The sequence below is a fragment of the Oncorhynchus masou genome, chromosome 9 (genome assembly GCF_036934945.1).
Source record: "Oncorhynchus masou masou isolate Uvic2021 chromosome 9, UVic_Omas_1.1, whole genome shotgun sequence".
NCBI lineage: Eukaryota > Metazoa > Chordata > Actinopteri > Salmoniformes > Salmonidae > Oncorhynchus > Oncorhynchus masou.
This window is the reverse complement of record NC_088220.1, coordinates 80,750,641-80,774,011: the sequence shown is the minus strand read 5'-3', so window position 1 is coordinate 80,774,011 and position 23,371 is coordinate 80,750,641. Positions and strand designations below refer to the sequence as shown.

The window sequence follows — 23,371 nt, the reverse complement described above, 5'->3', positions numbered from 1 at the left end:
GTACATGCTGTGTTTCCGGTTCAGAAGGATCCTTCACAGCAATTCCACCATGATAAATTGTCACGTCAATAATCTGTTATAATGTCATGGGGATCATTTGTCTTGGTCAGGTCATGTGTTATCTGTAATGTAACCTTTCACATGTTTACACGTTTGTCCTTTAGTGTTATCCAAAGCCACTTACAGTTTATCTTAAGATAGCTAGGTGGGACAACCACATATCTCAGTCATAGTAAGTACATTTTTCCCGAATAAAGTATCAACAAAGTCAGAGTTAGTAGCGGGGTGTGTGTGTGGGGCGGGGGGGGGGGGGTAACTGTTAGATCACAAAAGTCAATTTTGAATTATTATTATTTTGTGATTATTATTTTTATTAATTTTTTAATGTCGGTGGGAGAAGTAAGGTTATTGTGGTATAATTTAAGATACTCCGTTCCTTTTTCAGGAAGCTGGAACATAAAGAGGACAGTTGGTCCATGGATCTTCCTGTTTTAATTCTAACTGTCATTATTGCTCAAGCAGCATTGTGCAATATTTCATTCTTTCAACACACACACACACACACACACACACACACACTGCTATATTGCATATAAATAATCCACGTCATAAGCAAGGCTCATTCAGCTGATTTTTTCAAGTTGATTACATAGAGAGCTCTGATGTACTTAGTGTGTTTGATTTAAGACGGCTGACATTTCAAGCAGCTTTAATATTTCTGAAGCGATTTACATTTGGGCACTAATGAAACACAAATTTATTGCGCCAGAGTTTAGATGAAGTTATTGTTTAAACAGGCGAAGTGGCCTATAGAAGGATGCAGCAGAGTACAGTCCACATGTCTGGTCTGGTATTTTTATTAATACACAGACATCTGTAAGTGGATATTAATGACGGAAGCAGACCACTCTTCTTGGCTTACCAATCGATGTGAAAACATAAGCTGTTTCGGGAATATTATGACAACACTTATCAAATGGTTTTTTTATGTACATTTCTATAAAACTGGTTCAGTTTGTTCCACTGATTATCACCCGTTCATGTGAACTGTACTTGCTTGCCTCAAGGTGTGCCAGGGGGTTGTCTTTTCAAAACCATGCTGACACCTCACAAACACAACTCACACAACCCCACACACATGCAGCGTCCGGATGTGCTTGAGCCTGTACCTACAAAACTTGTGCAACTGCAATGAAAATAAACCAAACTATGACTACTCTGGGATCTTTCAATCAACTCTAACACTAGAATCCATAGAATATTTTCGTTCTGAAGACTTTGCAGTGGTTGTTGTTGTTATGATGAGGTATGTATCATGAACACTACATTCAACATAAAAAAATTTTAGGCTGTTTTGATAGATTGCCTAACAGTTTGTTATGATCATTATTTAGATCCCATTCAAATCAATGACACGTCTCCCTGGTCACTGTTGAAATACTGTAAAGAGGAGGATGACAGGAGAGGAATCAGTCATATCTCTTTTAATCAATACTATCTGACATACCATAGACTATTTAGCCAAAAATCTGTGAGTAATACGCAGGATGGACAGAGTTTCTGTCTGAACAGCCTGAAGCAGTTAGAGGGGGAAAGATACAGATTTTTTGTTGGTGCACCAGGCAGCTATTTACACTCTGAAAGGAGTAGTAGACAGAGAGGCAACTGTTACCAGACACACACACACACACAGCCAGTCCTGCACACACTCACTCCTCACTCTGGGAATGAATACAGAATATTGTAAATCCTCTAATGTTGATGACTGGGTTCTATGTAGTCACCTCTGTGTCGCTCTGTCATTATCATTGTATGAGGTATTATTGGTTGGTTTTCCCCTGTGCTGTGACATGTGTAAACAGTGCCAGTCAAAAGTTTGGACACCCCTACTCATTCAAGGTTTTATTTTTATTTATTTTTACTATTTTCTACATTGTAGAATAATAGTGAAGACATCACAACTATGAAATAACACACATGGAATCATATAGTAACCAAAAAAGCGTAAACACCTGGAATGTTTTTCTAACAGTCTTGAAGGAGTTCCCACATATGCTGAGCACTTGTTGGCTCCTTTTCCTTCACTTTGCGGTCCTACTCCTCCAAACCCATCTCAGTTGGGTTGAGGTCGGATGATTGTGGAGGCCAGGTCATCTGATGCAGCACTCCATCACTCTCCTTCTTAGTCAAATAGCCCTTATACATCCTGGAGGTGTGTTTTGGGTCATTGTCCTGTTGAAAAACAAATGATAGTCCCACTAAGCCCAAACCAGATGGGATGGCGTATCGCCGCAGAATGCTGTGGTAGCCATGCTGGTTAAGTGTGCCATGAATTCTAAATAAATCACAGACAGTGTCCTCCTCCATGCTTCACGGTGGGACCCACACATGCAGAGATCCTTCGTTCACCTACTCTGTATCTCACAAAGACACAGGTTGCACCCAAAAATCTCAAATTTTGAGTTATCAGAATAAAGGACAGATTTTCACCAGTCTAATATCCATTGCTCATGATTCTTGGTCCAAGCAAGTCTCTTCTTCTTATTGGTGTCCTGTAGTATTGGTTTCTTTACAGCAATTCGACCATGAAGGCCTGATTCACGCAGTCTCCTCTGAACAGTTGATGTTGAGATGTGTCTGTTACTTGAACTCTGTGAAGCATTTAGGCTGGTTGAGAGAATGCCAAGAGTGTGCAAAGAAAGCTGTGTTCAAGGCTACAGGTGGCTACTTTGAAGAATCTCAAATATAAAAAAAAAAACATTTGAATACTTTTTTGCTTACTACATGATTCCGTATGTGTTATTTCATAGTTTTGATGTCTTCACTGTTATGCTACAATGTAGAAAATAGTAAAAGTAAAGAAAAACCCTGGAATGAGTAAGTGTGTCCAAACTTTGGACTGGTACTGTATATTGTGTGTATTATCCATTATTTCTACCTGACAAACAGGCCACACGAGGCAGTCTCTTCTGACTAACAGTATCACCTCTTATTTGATGAAGGACAGAGTTTCTGTTGGAACAGGCTACAGACATATCATCTCTTCTTTCAGGGAACGAGTGGAAAGATTTGTCACCCAGTGTCACAACATTTCAATGCAAAGGGTTATTATGAGAGAACAACATGATCATCTTCCAGGGTTTCTCAAGAATCCTCCCTGGGAGACCAGCTCCTCTAAGTGATCCTTTTGGATCAGGGGGTGAGAGTTACATTTACATTTTAGTCATTTAACAGACGCTCTTATCCAGAGCAATTTACAGTTAGTGCATCCATCTTATCCCCTAAGGTCCATGTCTGCGCCCCCGCGGACATGTAATTAGCATAATAACAAAACCCACGTAAACATCTGTCCGTTTAAGGAGATATCGGTGTTTTTGCGTTGGATGCGTCTCTGTCCACCACATCAGCTGATGTCGGACGTCTGCATCTGAGGTGAAAGGTGACAGAGCTAGAGTGGTGTTTGTCAAACCATGAGATATCCCAAATACAAACTATTAGGACCCCTTTGTGGAAAGATGAAACGCTCACAGACATGATGGTTTTTGTACAAAAAAATTATATAAATATTTCCTGATCTTTCTTATATCTCTCAGATATATAGGACAGACACTTCAGAACAAACAACTCGTTTTTTTTTGGGGGGGGACTATCTGTTATTCAATGTGTGTGTATGGGCTAATGGCAGTAAGGTCGAAACAAATGTTAATCAAATAATATTTTTAAATATATTTTGTATACTTAAAGGGGTCTTAAAATTGAAAATCAAAAAACTAAATTATCCTTGGTATGAGCTTCTTAAAACTATTCCATATAGCTTAGTCGAATTTCTAAAAAATAAAAATAATCCGTTTTTGCTTGGTCATTATGGGCTATTATGTGTAGATTGAATGCAACTTAATACATTTCAGAAGAAGGCTGTAACGAAGAAAACAAATATGGAAAAAGTCAAGGGGTCTGAATGCTTTCCGAATGCCCTGTATATCACAGTCGTAGCACGTAAAACTTTCCTCAATAAAGTAGCTCTCTCTCTAAAGTATAGTGTTAGTGAGAACTAGAGGTTGACCGATTAATTAGGGCCAATTTCAAGTTTTCACAACAATCAGTAATCAGCATTTTTGGACTCCGATTATGGCCGATTACATTGCATTCCATGAGCAAACTGCGTGGCAGGCTGACCACCTGTTACGTGAGTGCAGCAAGGAGCCAAGGTAAGTTTCTAGCTAGCATTAAACTTATCTTATAAAAAACAATCAATCTTCACATAATCACTAGTTAACTACACATGGTTGATATTACCAGGTTAACTAGCTTGTCCTGCATTGCATATAATCAATGCGGTGCCTGTTAATTTGTCATCGAATCACAGCCTACTTCGCCAAACGGGTGATGATTTAACAAAGGTGCATTTGCGAAACAAATCACAATCGTTGCACAAATGTACCTAACCATAAACATCCATGCCTTTCTTGAAATCAATACACAGAAGTATATTTTTTAAACCTGCATATTTAGTTAAAATAAATTCATGTTAGCAGGCAATATTAACGAGGGAAATTGTGTCACTATCATTAAAATGTGAAACTCTACTCACGCTGCGCCTTGGTCCAATTATTCATACGACGTTCGTGACAGAATATCCCACCACTACAGGACCAAGCAGCGTTCCCAGGAGGTGAAGGAGAGTTGGACATGGGAAGAGATACTAGGTGGATGAGAGACCCTTCCTTGGCGGGAGTCGCCGAGGAGTAAAGGAGGACAGCGACGACGCCGAGGTGCGCGGCCACAAACAGCCAAAGGGCAACCCCAAGTTTTTTGGGGGGAGGCACAAGGGGCGGTCAACCGAGGAGAGAGCCAGAGATCATCTGGGAGTCGATGGAGCAGTTTGAGGAGGGATATCGGAGAGACATATCGGAGAGAGATTTTGGCTAGGAGTATGCTGCAGTGCAGGCGCTTTGAGGAGTGTGTCATCAGTCCAGTGCAACCTGTGCCGGCTACACGCACCAGGCCTCCAGTGCACCTTCCCAGCCCGGTACGTCCTGTGCCGGCTCCCCGCACTCGCCCTGAAGAGCGTGTCTCTATTCCAGTGCAACCTGTGCCGGCTACACGCACCAGGCCTCCAGTGTGCCTCCCCAGCCCGGTATGTCTTGTGCCGGCTCCACGCACCAGGCCTCCAGTGTGCCTCCCCAGCCCGGTACGTCCTGTGCCAGCTACACACACCAGGCCTCCAGTGTGGCTCCCCAGCCCGGTATGTCTTGTGCCGGCTCCACGCACCAGGCCTCCAGTGTGCCTCCCCAGCCCGGTACGTCTTGTGCCGGCTCCACGCACCAGGCCTCCAGTGTGCCTTCCCAGCCCGGTACGTCCTGTGCCGGCTACACGCACCAGGCCTCCAGTGTGGCTCCCCAGCCCGGTACGTCTTGTGCCGGCTCCACGCACCAGGCCTCCAGTGTGCCTCCCCAGCCCGGTACGTCTTGTACCGGCTAACGGACTGGTGGACCCTCTTCCGTGTATACAGTCCGGAGTCTCCAGCGACGGTCCACGGCCCAGCGACGGCCCAGGCACGGTGTCCAGTACCGCTCCATGGTCGGAGCCTTCCACTGCGCCGATGCCCAGTCCAGGCACGGTGTCCAGTACCGCTCCATGGCCGGAGCCTTCCACTGCGCCGATGCCCAGTCCAGGCACGGTGTCCAGTACCGCTCCATGGTCGGAGCCTTCCACTGCGCCGATGCCCAGTCCAGGCACGGTGTCCAGTACCGCTCCATGGCCGGAGCCTTCCACTGCGCCGATGCCCAGTCCAGGCACGGTGTCCAGTCCCGCTCCATGGCCGGAGCCTTCCTCTGCGCCGGTGCCCAGTCCGGGCACGGCATTCAGTCTGGCTCCATGGCCGGATCCGCGGTCTGAGCGGGTGTTATGTCCCACACCGGAGCCACCACCGATGCTAGTTGCCCACCCTCCCTTCAAGTTTTGCTGTTGGAGTCCGCACCTTTGGAGGGGGGATACTGTGACTAGGGCGGTTTCTAGCTATTGTCGTGTCTTTACTATCATTAAATTGAAGACTTCGTTTTTATCAAAGATTCTCTTGAATTTGTATTACGCGATCAAACTGATTAATCATGTAAATTTAATTAACTAGGAAGTCGGGGAACCAAGGAAAATATTCAGATTACAAAGTTATCATTTCCTAAAATAACTTTTTAGATATTTTATATCTGATCAAATAGTCTTCGAATTAATGAATTATTTACTTTACCTCACGTTAGTCTCATTACAAACGTCGTAAATTGTTGGTTATCTGCACGAACCCAGTCTTCACTATGAGTCATCCATACATCAATTGTCTTAATTTTATAATTTATTTACTAACTAAGTAATTCACAGAAATGCATAAACAAACAGTAGAAAGTTACAAGGAAATGATAACGGAGTTCCCCTAGTGGGATAAACCGGTATCGCAGCTTGGTGGACACAAATAGAAGTGGGGGTCAACTGAGATGAGGCACTACAGAGTTGATAATTATAACAGTTGAAATGCTAATCCTTTGCACATGAACGCTCACTCATTCGGGAACAATTGCAATCAATATATATATTTACGCTCAGTGTGTTGTCGTGATATTTGTTGAAAATGTAATTTCTGTTGGAGGGTTTTCGTCCTCTCTCTCTCTCTCTCTGTTGTGGTTTGAGTGGATTGTTCAGAGTGACATTCATTCATCCATTATAGAATGATTGTTATGGGCCTCCCGGGTGGCGCATTGGTTAAGGGTGCTGTACTGCAGCGCCAGCTGTGCCATCAGAGACTCTGGGTTCGCGCCCAGGCTCGTCCGTGGGGGCGACGCACAATTGGCCTAGCGTCGTTAGGGAGGACTTGGCCGGTAGGGATGTCCTTGTCTCATCGCGCACCAGCGACTCCTGTGGTGGGCCGGGCGCAGTGCGCACTAACCAATGTTGCCAGGTGCGCGGTGTTTTCTCCGACACATTGGTGCGGCTGGCTTCCGGGTTGGATGCGCGCTGTGTTAAGAAGCAGTGCGGCTTGGTTGGGTTGTGTATCAGAGGACGCATAACTTTCAACCTTCGTCTCTCCCGAGCCCGTATGGGAGTTGTAGCTATGAGACAAAAACAACTGAATACCATGAAATTGGGGAGAAAAAGGGGTAAAATTAAAAAAAAAAAGAATGGTTGTTTTGGCGGTTGTCGTTCTTCGTGTTCAATGATACCGAATTCCTAGCTGCAGACTAGTAATTAATATCAAAGACTTGTTCTTATTCTGTCGGTATCGATAGTCTAAGAGTTTAACCACGTGGTATGGTTAAAAGATTCAGCAATAGTCTGCAACCTTTGTCCTTCCCAGATTGAGAGAAACATGATCTACTGAGAATTTCTCAAAGTTGTGTTTTATTCGGAATTGCAGAAAAGGGCTGTCCCAGGATGCCTGACCCTAACTGGGCTCATGGGCGGTCCTCTGATTTAGTTCAACTCAAAAGGGAATTGGAGTTTCCTTCATAAAACAGTCCAAAATCACATTACACAATTTTACAAACAGTACCATACTCACTCATTCATCTTATACAACAATTAGATGTAAACCTAATATCTGAGGCTATTATAAAAACAGTGTTATGGTAATGTGGCCACACCATCTCCCATGAGCTTCCCCAAGTTGTAACAAACGGACCAGTTCGTAGCTGGATTCTTCACCGATCTTTTATACCTTCTCCGGAACGTAAACGTTGTTCGGACCTCAAGTTCTGTGAGGTGGAAGAAATTCCTTTGTACTCTATGAAACTTCACTCTATCTCTATACCGTGTGGCCATGAGGCAGGGTCTTCCCTAGGAATTTACGACCTCACTCTGACCACAGCAGTCTGGTTGTAGAAGCAGAGAGCGGGGGATGGTGCTCGCTGTACTCAAAGAGGGCAACGTCATGACACAAACCCCCTGGTGGTTTGGATCTTGTTTGTCCTGCAACATAAAATCATGAACACGTGATGTCCTGTTTGTAGATCACTGTTGCAGTCCCCTCTGGTGGTTGAACTTGGTAGGCTTCTCTGAAAGAGGAGCAGTCCACCACAATGATGGCAGTTGATGTCCGGTTGGTGATCGCCGTTGCGGTCCCTTCTAGTGATGTTCCTTGGTAGGTTCCCTGGAAGCTGCAAAGTACCACAGGAAGGGCCAGGGGATGTCCTGGTTTGTGATCGCCGTTGCGGTCCCCCCCCCCTCTGGTGGTTTACACTGGTAGGCTCTCTGACAGCGGGGCATGCTGCCACAAGGATGGGCCGTTGGTGTCTGGATTTGGGGTTGCCGTTCCGGACCCGTCGTCATCCAGACTGGAAGATCTGGGCAGTAACTTAGGCAGATGTTAACAACGCACACACACTCATGAAATATATAAAATTACATTCATTCCCCAATGAGCGGCGTTGTGGCACTAAGTAATGGTTGTATGGGGACTTTGTTTATGGCTCTATCACTTCTTAAGTGTCACAGGAACTGAACCGAAAAGGAATGAAAGCATAAACAAAAGATATACAAAATATAGTTCTCACACAAAAATCACCTAATTGGACTGTATTCTATATATTTTTCCTTTATTTAACTAGGCAAGTCAGTTAAGAACAAATTCTTATTTTCAATGACAGCCTAGGAACAGTGGGTTAACTGCCTGTTCAGGGGCAGAATGACAGATTTGTACCTTGTCAGCTCGGGGGTTTGAACTTGCAACAGTTCCGGTTACTAATCCAACGCTCTAACCACTAGGCTACCCTGTACGTCCAATGTTCTGGCAAAATGACTATCATGGCATTGTCTCTAATGCCATATCTAGGGTTTTCCTACTTGGTGTGTTGCTTAGGCACTATCCTAAGTTGATAACTATATGATAAGTTTGCAGCTGTAAGGCACTAGTTTTGGGCAGTCTACAGGGATGACCTATGGACTTCTGGGAAGAAAACTGGTGAGTGCTGTAGAGTCAACGGCCTAGAAGTAAATGTTCAACTTTACTAAGGCTGGTAATTAGCTTGGACCCTTAAGTGATCCTAGCATAAATCCTAATGGGATGTTCCGTTGTGCATGTGCGTTTATGCTTACATAAAGCAGAGAGCGGGGGATGGTGCCCGCTGTACCCAAAGAGGGCAACGTCATGACAGTATTATATTTCTATGTTGGTGTGTGTGTATGGTTCCCAATTGGAGGCAGCTGATTATCGTTACCCCTAATTGGGGATCATACTTAGTGTGTCCTTTTTCCCACCTGCTATGGGGGATATTGTTTTGTATTAGTGCCTATGTGCGCTACGTATTTCACGATCGTTATATTTTTGTTGTTTTGGGAGTTTCACTATCATTAAAATGTGGAACTCTACTCACGCTGCGCCTTGGTCCAATTATACATACTTCTTTCGTGACAATGGCATAGAGAGAAATAGTCGACGCGGCATAATTTCTATAATAACTACAACCTAAAACTTCTTAACTGGAAATATTGAAGAACTGGGAATATTGAACCACCAGCTTTCATATGTTCTCATGTTCTGAGCAAGGAACTTAAACGTTAGCTTTTTTACATGGCACATATTACACTTTTACTTTTTTTCTCCAACACTGTGTTTTTGCATTATTTAAACCAAATTGAGCATGTTTTGATAATTTATTTGAGACTAAATTAATTTTATGTATGTATTATATGAAGTTAAAATAAATGTGTTCATTGTTCATTCAGTATTGTTGTAATTGTCCTCCAATAATCGGTATCGGTATCAGCGCTAAAACAAAATCATAATCAATTGACCTCTACGGCAAGACTGTTAGTTGATTTTATTATTATGTTATTCTGCTTCTGGGTTAACAATCTCTATCAAGGTGTTTTCCATTAATTTCCATTAATCACATGATGCCATTGTTGGTGCAGGACATGAAATTCAAATTAAAATGCTGAATATATTTATGTATTCATCTGTTTGTTTATTTATTATTCCTTCATTCATTTAGCAGACGAAGTGAAATGTGCATTTTATTCAAACATTATATAATTTGATGCAGAATGGTGTTCATTGAGGACATACAGTGGGTTAAGCTATATTTCAGTTGAGGACATATTTCTTTAAGGCTACTGGTTCCTGAACAGCAGCCAGGCTTCAGTATTGACAGATTCTATTAAAAATGTAATAAAAGTTGAGACAGAGCCAGAGGCGTGTTGTATTATTTTGATTGTTTTCCCTCTGGAGAGAATGTGATGAAGCTCATCCATCATCTTCAGCACTTTAGATTTACAGCATTACACTGGCAGAAGAGTAGCCGCAGTGCAACCTACTGCATTATACTGGCAGAAGAGTAGCCGCAGTGCAACCTACTGCATTATACTGGCAGAAGAGTAGCCGCAGTGCAACCTACTGCATTATACTGGCAGAAGAGTAGCCGCAGTGCAACCTACTGCATTATACTGGCAGAAGAGTAGCCGCAGTGCAACCTACAGCATTATACTGGCAGAAGAGTAGCCGCAGTGCAACCTACTGCATTATACTGGCAGAAGAGTAGCTGCAGTGCAACCTACTGCATTATACTGGCAGAAGAGTAGCCGCAGTGCAACCTACTGCATTATACTGGCAGAAGAGTAGCCGCAGTGCAACCTACTGCATTATACTGGCAGAAGAGTAGCCGCAGTGCAACCTACTGCATTATACTGGCAGAAGAGTAGCCGCAGTGCAACCTACTGCATTATACTGGCAGAAGAGTAGCTGCAATGCAACCTACTGCATTATACTGGCAGAAGAGTAGCCGCAGTGCAACCTACAGCATTATACTGGCAGAAGAGTAGCTGCAATGCAACCTACAGCATTATACTGGCAGAAGAGTAGCCGCAGTGCAACCTACAGCATTATACTGGCAGAAGAGTAGCCGCAGTGCAACCTACTGCATTATACTGGCAGAAGAGTAGCCGCAGTGCAACCTACTGCATTATACTGGCAGAAGAGTAGCCGCAGTGCAACCTACAGCATTATACTGGCAGAAGGGTAGCCGCAGTGCAACCTACTGCATTATACTGGCAGAAGAGTAGCCGCAGTGCAACCTACAGCATTATACTGGCAGAAGAGTAGCCGCAGTGCAACCTACTGCATTATACTGGCAGAAGAGTAGCCGCAGTGCAACCTACTGCATTATACTGGCAGAAGAGTAGCCGCAGTGCAACCTACAGCATTATACTGGCAGAAGGGTAGCCGCAGTGCAACCTACTGCATTATACTGGCAGAAGAGTAGCCGCAGTGCAACCTACAGCATTATACTGGCAGAAGAGTAGCCGCAGTGCAACCTACAGCATTATACTGGCAGAAGAGTAGCCGCAGTGCAACCTACAGCATTATACTGGCAGAAGAGTAGCCGCAGTGCAACCTACAGCATTATACTGGCAGAAGAGTAGCCGCAGTGCAACCTACTGCATTATACTGGCAGAAGAGTAGCCGCAGTGCAACCTACAGCATTATACTGGCAGAAGAGTAGCCGCAGTGCAACCTACTGCATTATACTGGCAGAAGAGTAGCTGCAGTGCAACCTACTGCATTATACTGGCAGAAGAGTAGCCGCAGTGCAACCTACTGCATTATACTGGCAGAAGAGTAGCCGCAGTGCAACCTACTGCATTATACTGGCAGAAGAGTAGCCGCAGTGCAACCTACTGCATTATACTGGCAGAAGAGTAGCCGCAGTGCAACCTACTGCATTATACTGGCAGAAGAGTAGCTGCAATGCAACCTACTGCATTATACTGGCAGAAGAGTAGCCGCAGTGCAACCTACAGCATTATACTGGCAGAAGAGTAGCTGCAATGCAACCTACAGCATTATACTGGCAGAAGAGTAGCCGCAGTGCAACCTACAGCATTATACTGGCAGAAGAGTAGCCGCAGTGCAACCTACTGCATTATACTGGCAGAAGAGTAGCTGCAGTGCAACCTACAGCATTATACTGGCAGAAGAGTAGCCGCAGTGCAACCTACTGCATTATACTGGCAGAAGAGTAGCTGCAGTGCAACCTACTGCATTATACTGGCAGAAGAGTAGCCGCAGTGCAACCTACTGCATTATACTGGCAGAAGAGTAGCCGCAGTGCAACCTACTGCATTATACTGGCAGAAGAAGTAGCCGCAGTGCAACCTACAGCATTATACTGGCAGAAGAGTAGCCGCAGTGCAACCTACAGCATTATACTGGCAGAAGAGTAGCCGCAGGTGCAACCTACAGCATTATACTGGCAGAAGAGTAGCTGCAGTGCAACCTACAGCATTATACTGGCAGAAGAGTAGCCGCAGTGCAACCTACTGCATTATACTGGCAGAAGAGTAGCTGCAGTGCAACCTACTGCATTATACTGGCAGAAGAGTGAAGCCGCAGTGCAACCTACTGCATTATACTGGCAGAAGAGTAGCCGCAGTGCAACCTACAGCATTATACTGGCAGAAGAGTAAGCCGCAGTGCAACCTACAGCATTATACTGGCAGAAGAGTAGCTGCAATGCAACCTACAGCATTATACTGGCAGAAGAGTAGCGCAGTGCAACCTACAGCATTATACTGGCAGAAGAGTAGCTGCAGTGCAACCTACTGCATTATACTGGCAGAAGAGTAGCTGCAGTGCAACCTACAGCATTATACTGGCAGAAGAGTAGCCGCAGTGCAACCTACAGCATTATACTGGCAGAAGAGTAGCTGCAGTGCAACCTACAGCATTATACTGGCAGAAGAGTAGCCGCAGTGCAACCTACTGCATTATACTGGCAGAAGAGTAGCTGCAGTGCAACCTACTGCATTATACTGGCAGAAGAGTAGCCGCAGTGCAACCTACTGCATTATACTGGCAGAAGAGTAGCCGCAGTGCAACCTACAGCATTATACTGGCAGAAGAGTAGCCGCAGTGCAACCTACAGCATTATACTGGCAGAAGAGTAGCTGCAATGCAACCTACAGCATTATACTGGCAGAAGAGTAGCCGCAGTGCAACCTACTGCATTATACTGGCAGAAGAGTAGCCGCAGTGCAACCTACTGCATTATACTGGCAGAAGAGTAGCCGCAGTGCAACCTACTGCATTATACTGGCAGAAGAGTAGCCGCAGGTGCAACCTACTGCATTATACTGGCAGAAGAGTAGCCGCAGTGCAACCTACAGCATTATACTGGCAGAAGAGTAGCCGCAGTGCAACCTACTGCATTATACTGGCAGAAGAGTAGCCGCAGTGCAACCTACAGCATTATACTGGCAGAAGAGTAGCCGCAGTGCAACCTACTGCATTATACTGGCAGAAGAGTAGCCGCAGTGCAACCTACTGCATTATACTGGCAGAAGAGTAGCCGCAGTGCAACCTACAGCATTATACTGGCAGAAGAGTAGCCGCAGTGCAACCTACAGCATTATACTGGCAGAAGAGTAGCCGCAGTGCAACCTACTGCATTATACTGGCAGAAGAGTAGCCGCAGTGCAACCTGCTGCATTATACTGGCAGAAGAGTAGCCGCAGTGCAACCTACAGCATTATACTGGCAGAAGAGTAGCCGCAGTGCAACCTACAGCATTATACTGGCAGAAGAGTAGCTGCAGTGCAACCTACAGCATTAATGTTAAATTCATTTTTTGATATTTGACCGTGCATTCTAGTGTTTTACTGTTGAAATTGCAGAAAAGTCTTACAGTGTGACATCCCCCCCTCCGTTTTACTGTGAACTCTACTTCTTGTGAGAAATTGATACAAGCAGAGCACACCTGTGGGGAGCTAGCCACAATAAGGAATAGTCACAATAGTGGAATTTACAGTTTGCCTTCGAAATAAAAGTCCCCAATTAAAACTGATAGCAACGGATACAAATAGTGGAATAATGCCATGTTTGGGTGAGACAATGCTAAAAAAAAAAGTTGGAATGTTGTTTTTATAACTTAAAGTTTTTAAATATACATTTTTACAAACAGCAACAAAAAATCGTTCAAATCACACTGTGTATTTATTAGACTGCACAAATGCATTGGGGGTATACATACAGTACATATATACACTGTGTATGCACTGTTCAGCCTTACCTATGGAGGGTGCACCAATGATATGGGGTATCAGTTTACTCAGTGACACCGACAGAACTCAACTATGCAGAGTTAACTAGAGTCAACTATACACAAATATTGGTGTCATTGGGTCGATATTGCAGGACACTGAAACCACTGTGAAATGATCCACATTAAGCTCACCATTCAACCTATTGTGCATTTGACATACACTCTGAATTACCCAAAATTATAAATCCCATATTGGTCTTTCACAGTCAGGCCAACCCAAGCTGTTCTGTTCATTAGGCTAAAGTAGGACTACTATTGAAACAGATGAACTGAGTCAGAAATTCACCAGTTTCAGATGTTCCACAATTTTTTTCTGTTTTTCGTTCTCAAAGTCACACTTTTTTTAACAGCAAAACAAAAAAATGATATGGTCTAAGTCCATAACAATGTTTAAACCACACCAGGAGACCACTTTTGAAGTCTGGGGGAAAAATCTAATAAAATGTTGATTTTTGAGAATGGTTACCCTTTGGTTGAGGTGTGCAGGCACATGGCGCTACTGATTGATTATCGGTGGTTCTGCAGCGCATGAGATGGAGTTTGCAAAAGAATTGGCCACTGGATTGATACAAATACTCGTAATATAATTTTGACAGGTAGGCATAGGCTACTTTGTAGCTAGTTAACGTTTAATAGAGAAGGCTTTTGGGAAAGCCTTTCCATCTACCAGAAGACGGTTAGTGGTATCATTAGCATCGCTATATTTGTCCTGTTTCTTAATTGTTTGAAACCTGGACGTTTTATTTTATATTATCGGGCATGTTTTTACCTTGCTTCAAAGTAGCCTATAGTCAAAACTCCCACCATAGAAACGTGAAGGCAATTATTTTTTATACATGTTGGTGGGGATTAAGAAGTGAGTATAAGCAATGCCCACTGAAAAATAAGAGGGCATACCCTCCACTACCCCACTGGGCTGCCTACTGGGTGTGTGCAAGGATCCTTGTTCAAGACACATGTCACGTCATTCGCACGGAGTAATGAGTTGGATTCTGTTTCCACATGCAAAAGTGATTGCTTTTGACAAACACTCTTTATCTGCCTTCCCAATGAAAAGTAGTTCGAAAATTCAAACATATATATTTTAAGGAAAATAGATGTATGTTTCTGGACGATGCACAATGCTGCCTAGTTGACAGCACGACCGAGCGACGAAGATTACTGTTGGATTTGAGACTGTGCTCCTCCCTCCGTGTTTTAGCCAGTTCAAGTCACGGGCCTAATAGACCGGTGTCGCGCGGCTCATCATACTCGAATCCACCAAATGCCATTAATATCATGCTCTTTTGTGCTGCGGAAAACATGAACATCAGTTGGACTTTATGAAGGATCTCTATTGATTGGCTTACTACTTTGTTTCATGAAAGTACTTCTTTGTTTGGGCTACTAGGCGACTGCCTGGTCAAACACGAGGTAGATTGAGGCACCTCCGCAGGGTTGGATCTCCCACTTGTTGACAGCTACAGAGAAAGTCGATATTTTGTCGCAGCTGCAGAGGTAAGAGTTACAATTTCAAATGCAGACAACTTTAAATAACCTAATTGGCACATTATATAGTCATTATGCCATAGTAGTCTGAAACATGTTTCCATATAATATACATCATTTTGGCAATGGCTCTCCGAATTAAATATGATCAAATCTTCGAGACAGGTATGAGTTAATTACCTTTAAAGGGGGGTTTGAGATCGAAGTGATCATGAAATATACCCATTCATTCTTGAAGAATATAATTGATAAATACCTAGTGAGCTTATACACTTATTTTACTCCATTGTTTGTAAATAAAGTAATGTAAACCAATACTGTATTGTCTCAAAACACGATTTAAAACTAGAATCTTGTTTCATGGTTGGTCAGTCCTTTCATCCATAACTTTGTCTGTGAATTTGAGAGTGGATACATTTGTCCAGTCCTATCCCTCAGTTGTTTACCCAAACAGTGGCATGGTAACTTCTATGTCATTGTTTGATCTGCAGATTCCCCCTTTAAAACATATAGCTATTTTAACCTGTCTTCACGTGTCAACAACACCATAATATTGCTATTCAATAACCTTCACTGTGTCATGATGAATGGTTAGGTATTTGTAGCCCTGTTGCTGTAATTTGGAAAAACAGGAAGTCCTCTTTTGTTGGTGCACTTTAGAGCAGCGAGTTGATAAAGCCAACCCTGGAGTTACTCTTTCCTCAAGTACACACACACACGTTGTTTGAGATTCAATAATATTTTTATTAGAAACAGCAAGGACTATGTTGTGCATATGGAGTACAGTACCCACTCAGTTTTACAGCTTTCCATAGTTCTAGCTCTACCTTCCTTCCCAGACATGTTTAGGCTACTCATTGTTTCCCATTTCCCCTATATGCATTTAGCAGTGACATTTATCATGACCTCCTGCTAACTCTTCCTCCGCTGCTGAATAAATTCCTAGCGGAAACACTGCTAATTATTTATAAAAACACATGGCCGATGAATGATATACAGCTGGTGCTCTGACAGTGTTCTCTTTAACATCTCACAGCAGAATAGTGTCTGTCTGTGTACACCTGTGTGGGGTCTGTCTGTGTACATCTGTGTGGGTCTGTCTGTGTACACCTGTGTGGGTCTGTCTGTGTACACCTGTGTGGGTCTGTCTGTGTACACCTGTGTGGGTCTGTCTGTGTACACCTGTGTGGGTCTGTCTGTGGACACCTGTGTGGGTCTGTCTGTGGACACCTGTGTGGGCATCTTTTGTGATGGAAAACATCATATGTGTATAGCGACCACAGCTGTGTTCCCAGTAAAAGTCCTGTTGGGTCGGACCACACCGGACATTAGTCAGGGTCCTGTGGGTGCTTTCTCTATCTCCACTGGCACAGACATAGTTGACATAGAGGATGGAGGAAGATTGAGAAGCAGTGTGTATTCTATGTTAACTGCTTCTCTCCTGGTCTGATGGGGTGGGTGGGTGTGTAACGTTCATTCAGGGATGGATGGACTATACAGGTTGGTGCCATTGCTACAGATGGTGGATTTGAGGAGTTCCTCCCCTACATATTAAAGTGCTTTGAGACCTGGTGAGGAATAACAATACCATCCATTAACATGGTTTCCTGAGCAAGGCAGTTAACCCACTGTTCCCCGGGCAGTTAACCCACTGTTCCCCGGGCAGTTAACCCACTGTTCCCCGGGCATTTAACCCACTGTCCCCCGGGCAGTTAACCCACTGTCCCCCGGGCAGTTAACCCACTGTTCCCCGGGCAGTTAACCCACTGTCCCCCGGGCGCCAATGACGTGGATGTTGATTAAGGCAGCCCCCCCCTCACCTCTCTGATTCAGAGGGGTTGGGTTAAATGCAGAAGACACATTTCAGTTGAAGGCATTCTGCTGGACAACTGACAAGGTATCCCCCTTTCACTTTCATTTATTGGTCAGAGTTAACTGTCCTGCATGTCTCTGTAGTTTTAATAACGGTCCTTTCACCAGCTACACATTCACTTCCTCCTCGCCTTGCGAAACCATGACAACTTCTGCCTCGGTGACAGATGCACAAGAGGCTCTTCAGAGCAGAAGTGCCGAAACACCCCTGTAGGATCTCCTTTTGGGTGTAACTGAAAGTCAGGAGCTGTAAGACTTTGGGGGTTTGGAGACTAAAAATAAGTAGTTTGTAGAATTGATATTGAGCTACAGTACTTAACGAATAAGTAGTTTGAAGAATTGGTATTGAGCTACATGCTGAATAAGCTGGTCTACTCGCTATGACATCAGATAGATAGCTTGATGTTGCACTTAGCAGAGCAGACCCGTGTCTGGACGCTTAGCAGAGCAGACCCGTGTCTGGACGCTTAGCAGCGCAGACCGGTGTCGGGACGCTTAGCAGCGCAGACCGGTGTCGGGACGCTTAGCAGCGCAGACCGGTGTCGGGACGCTTAGCAGCGCAGACCGGTGTCGGGACGCTTAGCAGCGCAGACCGGTGTCGGGACGCTTAGCAGCGCAGACCGGTGTCGGGACGCTTAGCAGCGCAGACCGGTGTCGGGACGCTTAGCAGCGCAGACCGGTGTCGGGACGCTTAGCAGCGCAGACCGGTGTCGGGACGCTTAGCAGTGCAGACTGCTGCTTCTGTGCATCAGATCAGATTTTTAGCCTCTTTCCAGTCACTCCATGTTCCCCCCCTAGCTGCTCCCCCTAGCTGTTCCCCCCAGCTGTCCCCCCCCCCCTAGTGTTCCCCCTAGTGTTCCCCCTCGTGTTGGTTCCCCCCTAGCTGTTCGTCCCCCCCTAGCTGTCACCCCCCCAGCTGTTCCCCCTTGCTCCCCCTAGTTGTTTTTACCCCCCCTAGCTGTTCCCCCTAACTGTGTCATCCCAGGGGGAGAAGCCAGCTCTGATGACAGTAATCCGTAATGGTAGGTGTTTGTTGTAATATTGACCCACAGTTGCACACAGAAATCTGGACACAACTTGTTATCTTGAAGTGTTGGTGTCCCCGCTGGGTCAGGTGAGGGTCCGATTTGGGTTAGAAATAAACCCTGGTAACTTCCACTTTTTCCTGTATGTCTATTTTAGAGTTATACCTTGTCTGTCCTGAGATTGATTGATGGGGTTTGTTTCTACGGCTACAACCTCTGTCCAGATTGATTGATGATGTAAATTGATTTAACCAGATATGGCCTTGGCTTTAATGTGTGTGTGTGTGTGTGTGTGTGTGTGTGTGTGTGTGTGTGTGTGTGTGTGTGTGTGTGTGTGTGTGTCAGAGCTGTAGACAGGGCGACCGCCCCCTCAACCATCCAGTAAAATCACAGACTGAAGAGGAGACAGCAGCATTAGTCATTGATTAGTCTGAGGAAAAGATGCCCTCCTTCCATGGTCAGGGATTTAATCAGAGAATTTCATTATTGTGTGTGTGTGTGTAATCACTGTGCACGAGAAAGAGCAAATGGAATGTTATCTTGTTGATATCTGATGTGTCTGGTTTTGGTCAGTTCATAAATAAGTGTGTGTGGCACTGCGTGTGCCTGGGTGTGTAATCTCCACACGTGAAGTGTGTCTGACAGCTTCGGCAGTGTGTGAGTTTGCACCTGTCTATGCTTCCTGAGTATTCTCTGGATTAGACACAGCACCACACTCTGTGGGCAATCTGGAGCTTTTTATTGGAAATGCACACACCCCTCAGAGATGTTTTCCAATGAAATGAGAGGCGCTGAGCAAACACTTTGCCCACAGGGCCATGGCAGCACTTCAGGGGGCTGGTGATGACACACAAACATTCACAGAGAGGGTGTACTTCAGCCATCGCACACATTCACAGAGAGGGAGTACTTCAGCCATCGCACACATTCACAGAGAGGGAGTACTTCAGCCATCGCACACATTCACAGAGAGGGAGTACTTCAGCCATCGCACACAGAGAGGGAGTACTTCAGCCATCGCACACAGAGAGGGAGTACTTCAGCCATCGCACACATTCACAGAGAGGGAGTACTTCAGCCATCGCTCACATTCACAGAGAGGGAGTACTTCAGCCATCGCACACATTCACAGAGAGGGAGTACTTCAGCCATCGCACACAGAGAGGGAGTACTTCAGCCATCACACACATTCACAGAGAGGGAGTACTTCAGCCATCGCACACAGAGAGGGAGTACTTCAGCCATCGCACACAGAGAGGGAGTACTTCAGCCATCGCACACATTCACAGAGAGGGAGTACTTCAGCCATCGCACACATTCACAGAGAGGGAGTACTTCAGCCATCGCACACAGAGAGGGAGTACTTCAGCCATCGCACACATTCACAGAGAGGGAGTACTTCAGCCATCGCACACAGAGAGGGAGTACTTCAGCCATCGCACACAGAGAGGGAGTACTTCAGCCATCGCTCACATTCACAGAGAGGGTGTACTTCAGCCATCGCACACAGAGAGGGAGTACTTCAGCCATCGCACACAGAGAGGGAGTACTTCAGCCATCGCACACAGAGAGGGAGTACTTCAGCCATCGCACACAGAGAGGAAGTACTTCAGCTATCGCACACAGAGAGGGAGTACTTCAGCCATCGCACACAGAGAGGGAGTACTTCAGCCATCGCACACATTCACAGAGAGGGAGTACTTCAGCCATCGCACACATTCACAGAGAGGGAGTACTTCAGCCATCGCACACAGAGAGGGAGTACTTCAGCCATCGCACACATTCACAGAGAGGGAGTACTTCAGCCATCGCACACAGAGAGGGAGTACTTCAGCCATCGCACACAGAGAGGGAGTACTTCAGCCATCGCACACAGAGAGGGAGTACTTCAGCCATCGCACACAGAGAGGGAGTACTTCAGCCATCGCACACAGAGAGGGAGTACTTCAGCCATCGCACACAGACAGGGAGTACTTCAGCCATCGCACACAGACAGGGAGTACTTCAGCCATCGCACACAGAGAGGGAGTACTTCAGCCATCGCACACAGAGAGGGAGTACTTCAGCCATCGCACACAGAGAGGGAGTACTTCAGCCATCGCACACAGAGAGGGTGTACTTCAGCCATCGCACACAGAGAGGGAGTACTTCAGCCATCGCACACAGAGAGGGAGTACTTCAGCCATCGCTCACAGAGAGGGAGTACTTCAGCCATCACACACATTCACAGCGTACTAGAGAAAGTGAGAGATGGGGGGGTTAAATCAGCTGCCAGGAAACTGGTACTTCAGCAATCACACACACACACTGTGATGTGGAATATTGGCACTCCCTTTCATCCCCCTCACTTGTCATTCCTGGTATGAAATGTTGTGAAACCATGCGTCACTGTTCAGACAATAGAAGCCTAGTATGTTTGTCTGAGATTGGCTTTGGAAGTCAGCTCTAGCAATCTAACACCTACCCACTTGTGGTTTGGACTGAGAGAGAGATGTGGGTGATAATGATGACGTTGATGGTTAAGAGATTGACGTGAAGGGGCTAGGATAAGATATTGATGGTGAAGGGGCTAGGATAAGATATTGATGGTTAAGAGATTGATGTTGATGGTGAAGGGGCAAGGATAAGATATTTGATGGTGAAGGGGCTAGGATAAGATATTTGATGGTGAAGGGGCTAGGATAAGATATTGATTGTGAAGGGGCTAGGATAAGATATTGATTGTGAAGGGGCTAGGATAAGATATTGATTGTGAAGGGGCTAGGATAAGATATTGATGTTGATTGTGAAGGGGCTAGGATAAGATGTTGATGGTGAAGGGGCTAGGATAAGACATTGATGTTGATGGCGAAGGGGCTAGACTAAGATATTGATGGTGAAGAGGTTAAGAGATTGATGTTGATGGTGAAGGGGCTAGGATAAGATGTTGATGGCGAAGGGGCTAGGATAAGAGATTGATGTGAAGGGGCCAGGTTAAGAGATTGATGTTGATGGTGAAGGGGCTAGGATAAGATGTTGATGGCGAAGGGGCTAGGATAAGAGATTGATGTGAAGGGGCCAGGTTAAGAGATTGATGTTGATGGTGAAGGGGCTAGGATAAGACATTGATGGTAAAGGGGCTAGGATAAGATATTGATGGTGAAGGGGCTAGGGTAAGATGTTGATGGTGAAGGGGCTAGGATAAGATGTTGATGGTGAAGGGGCTAGGATAAGATGTTGATGGTGAAGGGGCTAGGATAAGATGTTGATTGTGAAGGGGCTAGGATAAGATGTTGATGGTGAAGGGGCTAGGATAAGACATTGATTGTGAAGGGGCTAGGATAAGATGTTGACGTTGATGGTGAAGGGGCTAGGGTAAGACGTTGATGTTGAAGGGGCTGTGATAAGACGTTGATGTTGAAGGGGCTGGGATAAGACGTTGATGGTGAAGGGGCTGGGATAAGACGTTGATGGTGAAGGGGCTGGCATAAGATATTGATGTTGATGGTGAAGGGGCTAGGATAAGACATTGATGTTGATGGCGAAGGGGCTAGACTAAGATGTTGATGGTGAAGAGGTTAAGAGATTGAAGTTGATGGTGAAGGGGCTAGGATAAGATGTTGATGGCGAAGGGGCTAGGATAAGAGATTGATGTGAAGGGGCCAGGTTAAGAGATTGATATTGATGGTGAAGGGGCTAGGGTAAGACGTTGATGGTGAAGGGGCTAGGATAAGACATTGATGGTGAAGGGGCTAGGATAAGATGTTGATGGTGATAGGGTAAGATGTTGATGGTGAAGGGGCTAGGATAAGATGTTGATGTTGAAGGGGCTAGGATTTGATGTTGATGGTGTAGGGGCTAGGATAAGACATTGATGTTGATGGTGTAGGGGCTAGGATAAGACATTGATGTTGATGGCGAAGGGGCTGGGATAAGACGTTGATGGCGAAGGGGCTGGGATAAGACGTTGATGGCGAAGGGGCTGGGATAAGACGTTGAAGGGGCTGGGATAAGACGTTGATGGCGAAGGGGCTGGGATAAGACGTTGATGGCGAAGGGGCTGGGATAAGACGTTGATGGCGAAGGGGCTGGGATAAGACGTTGATGGCGAAGGGGCTGGCATGATGTGAAGGGGCCAGGTTAAGAGAGAGAGATTGTTGATGGTGAAGGGGCTAGGATAAGAGTGAGTGTTGATGGTGAAGGGGATGGGTTAAGAGATGTTGATGGTGAAGGAGATGGGTTAAGAGATGTTGATGGTGAAGGGGATGGGTTAAGCGATGTTGCTGGTGAAGGGGATGGGTTAAGAGATGTTGATGGTGAAGGGGATGGGTTAAGAGATGTTGATGGTGAAGGGGCTAGGATTAGAGAGATGGTGAAGGGTAGAGGTCGACCGATTAATCGGAATGGCTGATTAATTAGGGCCGATTTCAAGTTTTCAGAACAATCGGAAATCGTTATTTTTGGACACCGATTAAAAAAATTTAAAAAATAATAATATATATTTTTTTACACATTTTATTTAACTAATCAAGTCAGTTAAGAACACATTCTTATTTTCAATGACGGCCTAGGAACCGTGTGTAACTGCCTTGTTCTGGGGCAGAACGACAGATTTTTACCTTGTCAGCTCCGGGATTCAATCTTGCAACCTTACAGTTAACTAACGTTTGTCCAACGCTCTAACCACCTGCCTCTCATTGCACTCCACGAGGAGCCTGCCTATTACGCAAATGCAGTAAGAAGCCAAGGTAAGTTGCTAGCGAGCATTAAACTTCTCTTTATAAAAAAACAATCAATCAATCATAATCACTATTCGACCATATTAATGACCAAAAGCTTGTATTTCTGTGTGTTATTATAATTAAGTCTATGATTTGATAGAGCAGTCTGACTGAGCGGTGGTAGGCAGCAGCAGGCTCGTAA

General features: G+C 45.2%; 1 protein-coding gene across 2 annotated transcripts in view; it reads left to right on the top strand.

The window, feature by feature from the left end:
• Positions 1 to 363: 363 nt before the first annotated feature.
• The window catches only part of LOC135546673 (P2Y purinoceptor 3), a 33,302-nt gene continuing 10,294 nt past the window's right edge, over positions 364 to 23,371 (top strand). Inside the window, exon 1 of one of the 2 annotated variants that reach the window (XM_064975286.1) lies at positions 364 to 1,306. The gene's annotated coding sequence lies outside the window, so the exon portion shown is untranslated. Of the gene's footprint in view, positions 1,307 to 15,007; positions 15,582 to 23,371 lie in introns of those variants that run through there. The other variant, XM_064975285.1, reaches the window with a different exon arrangement.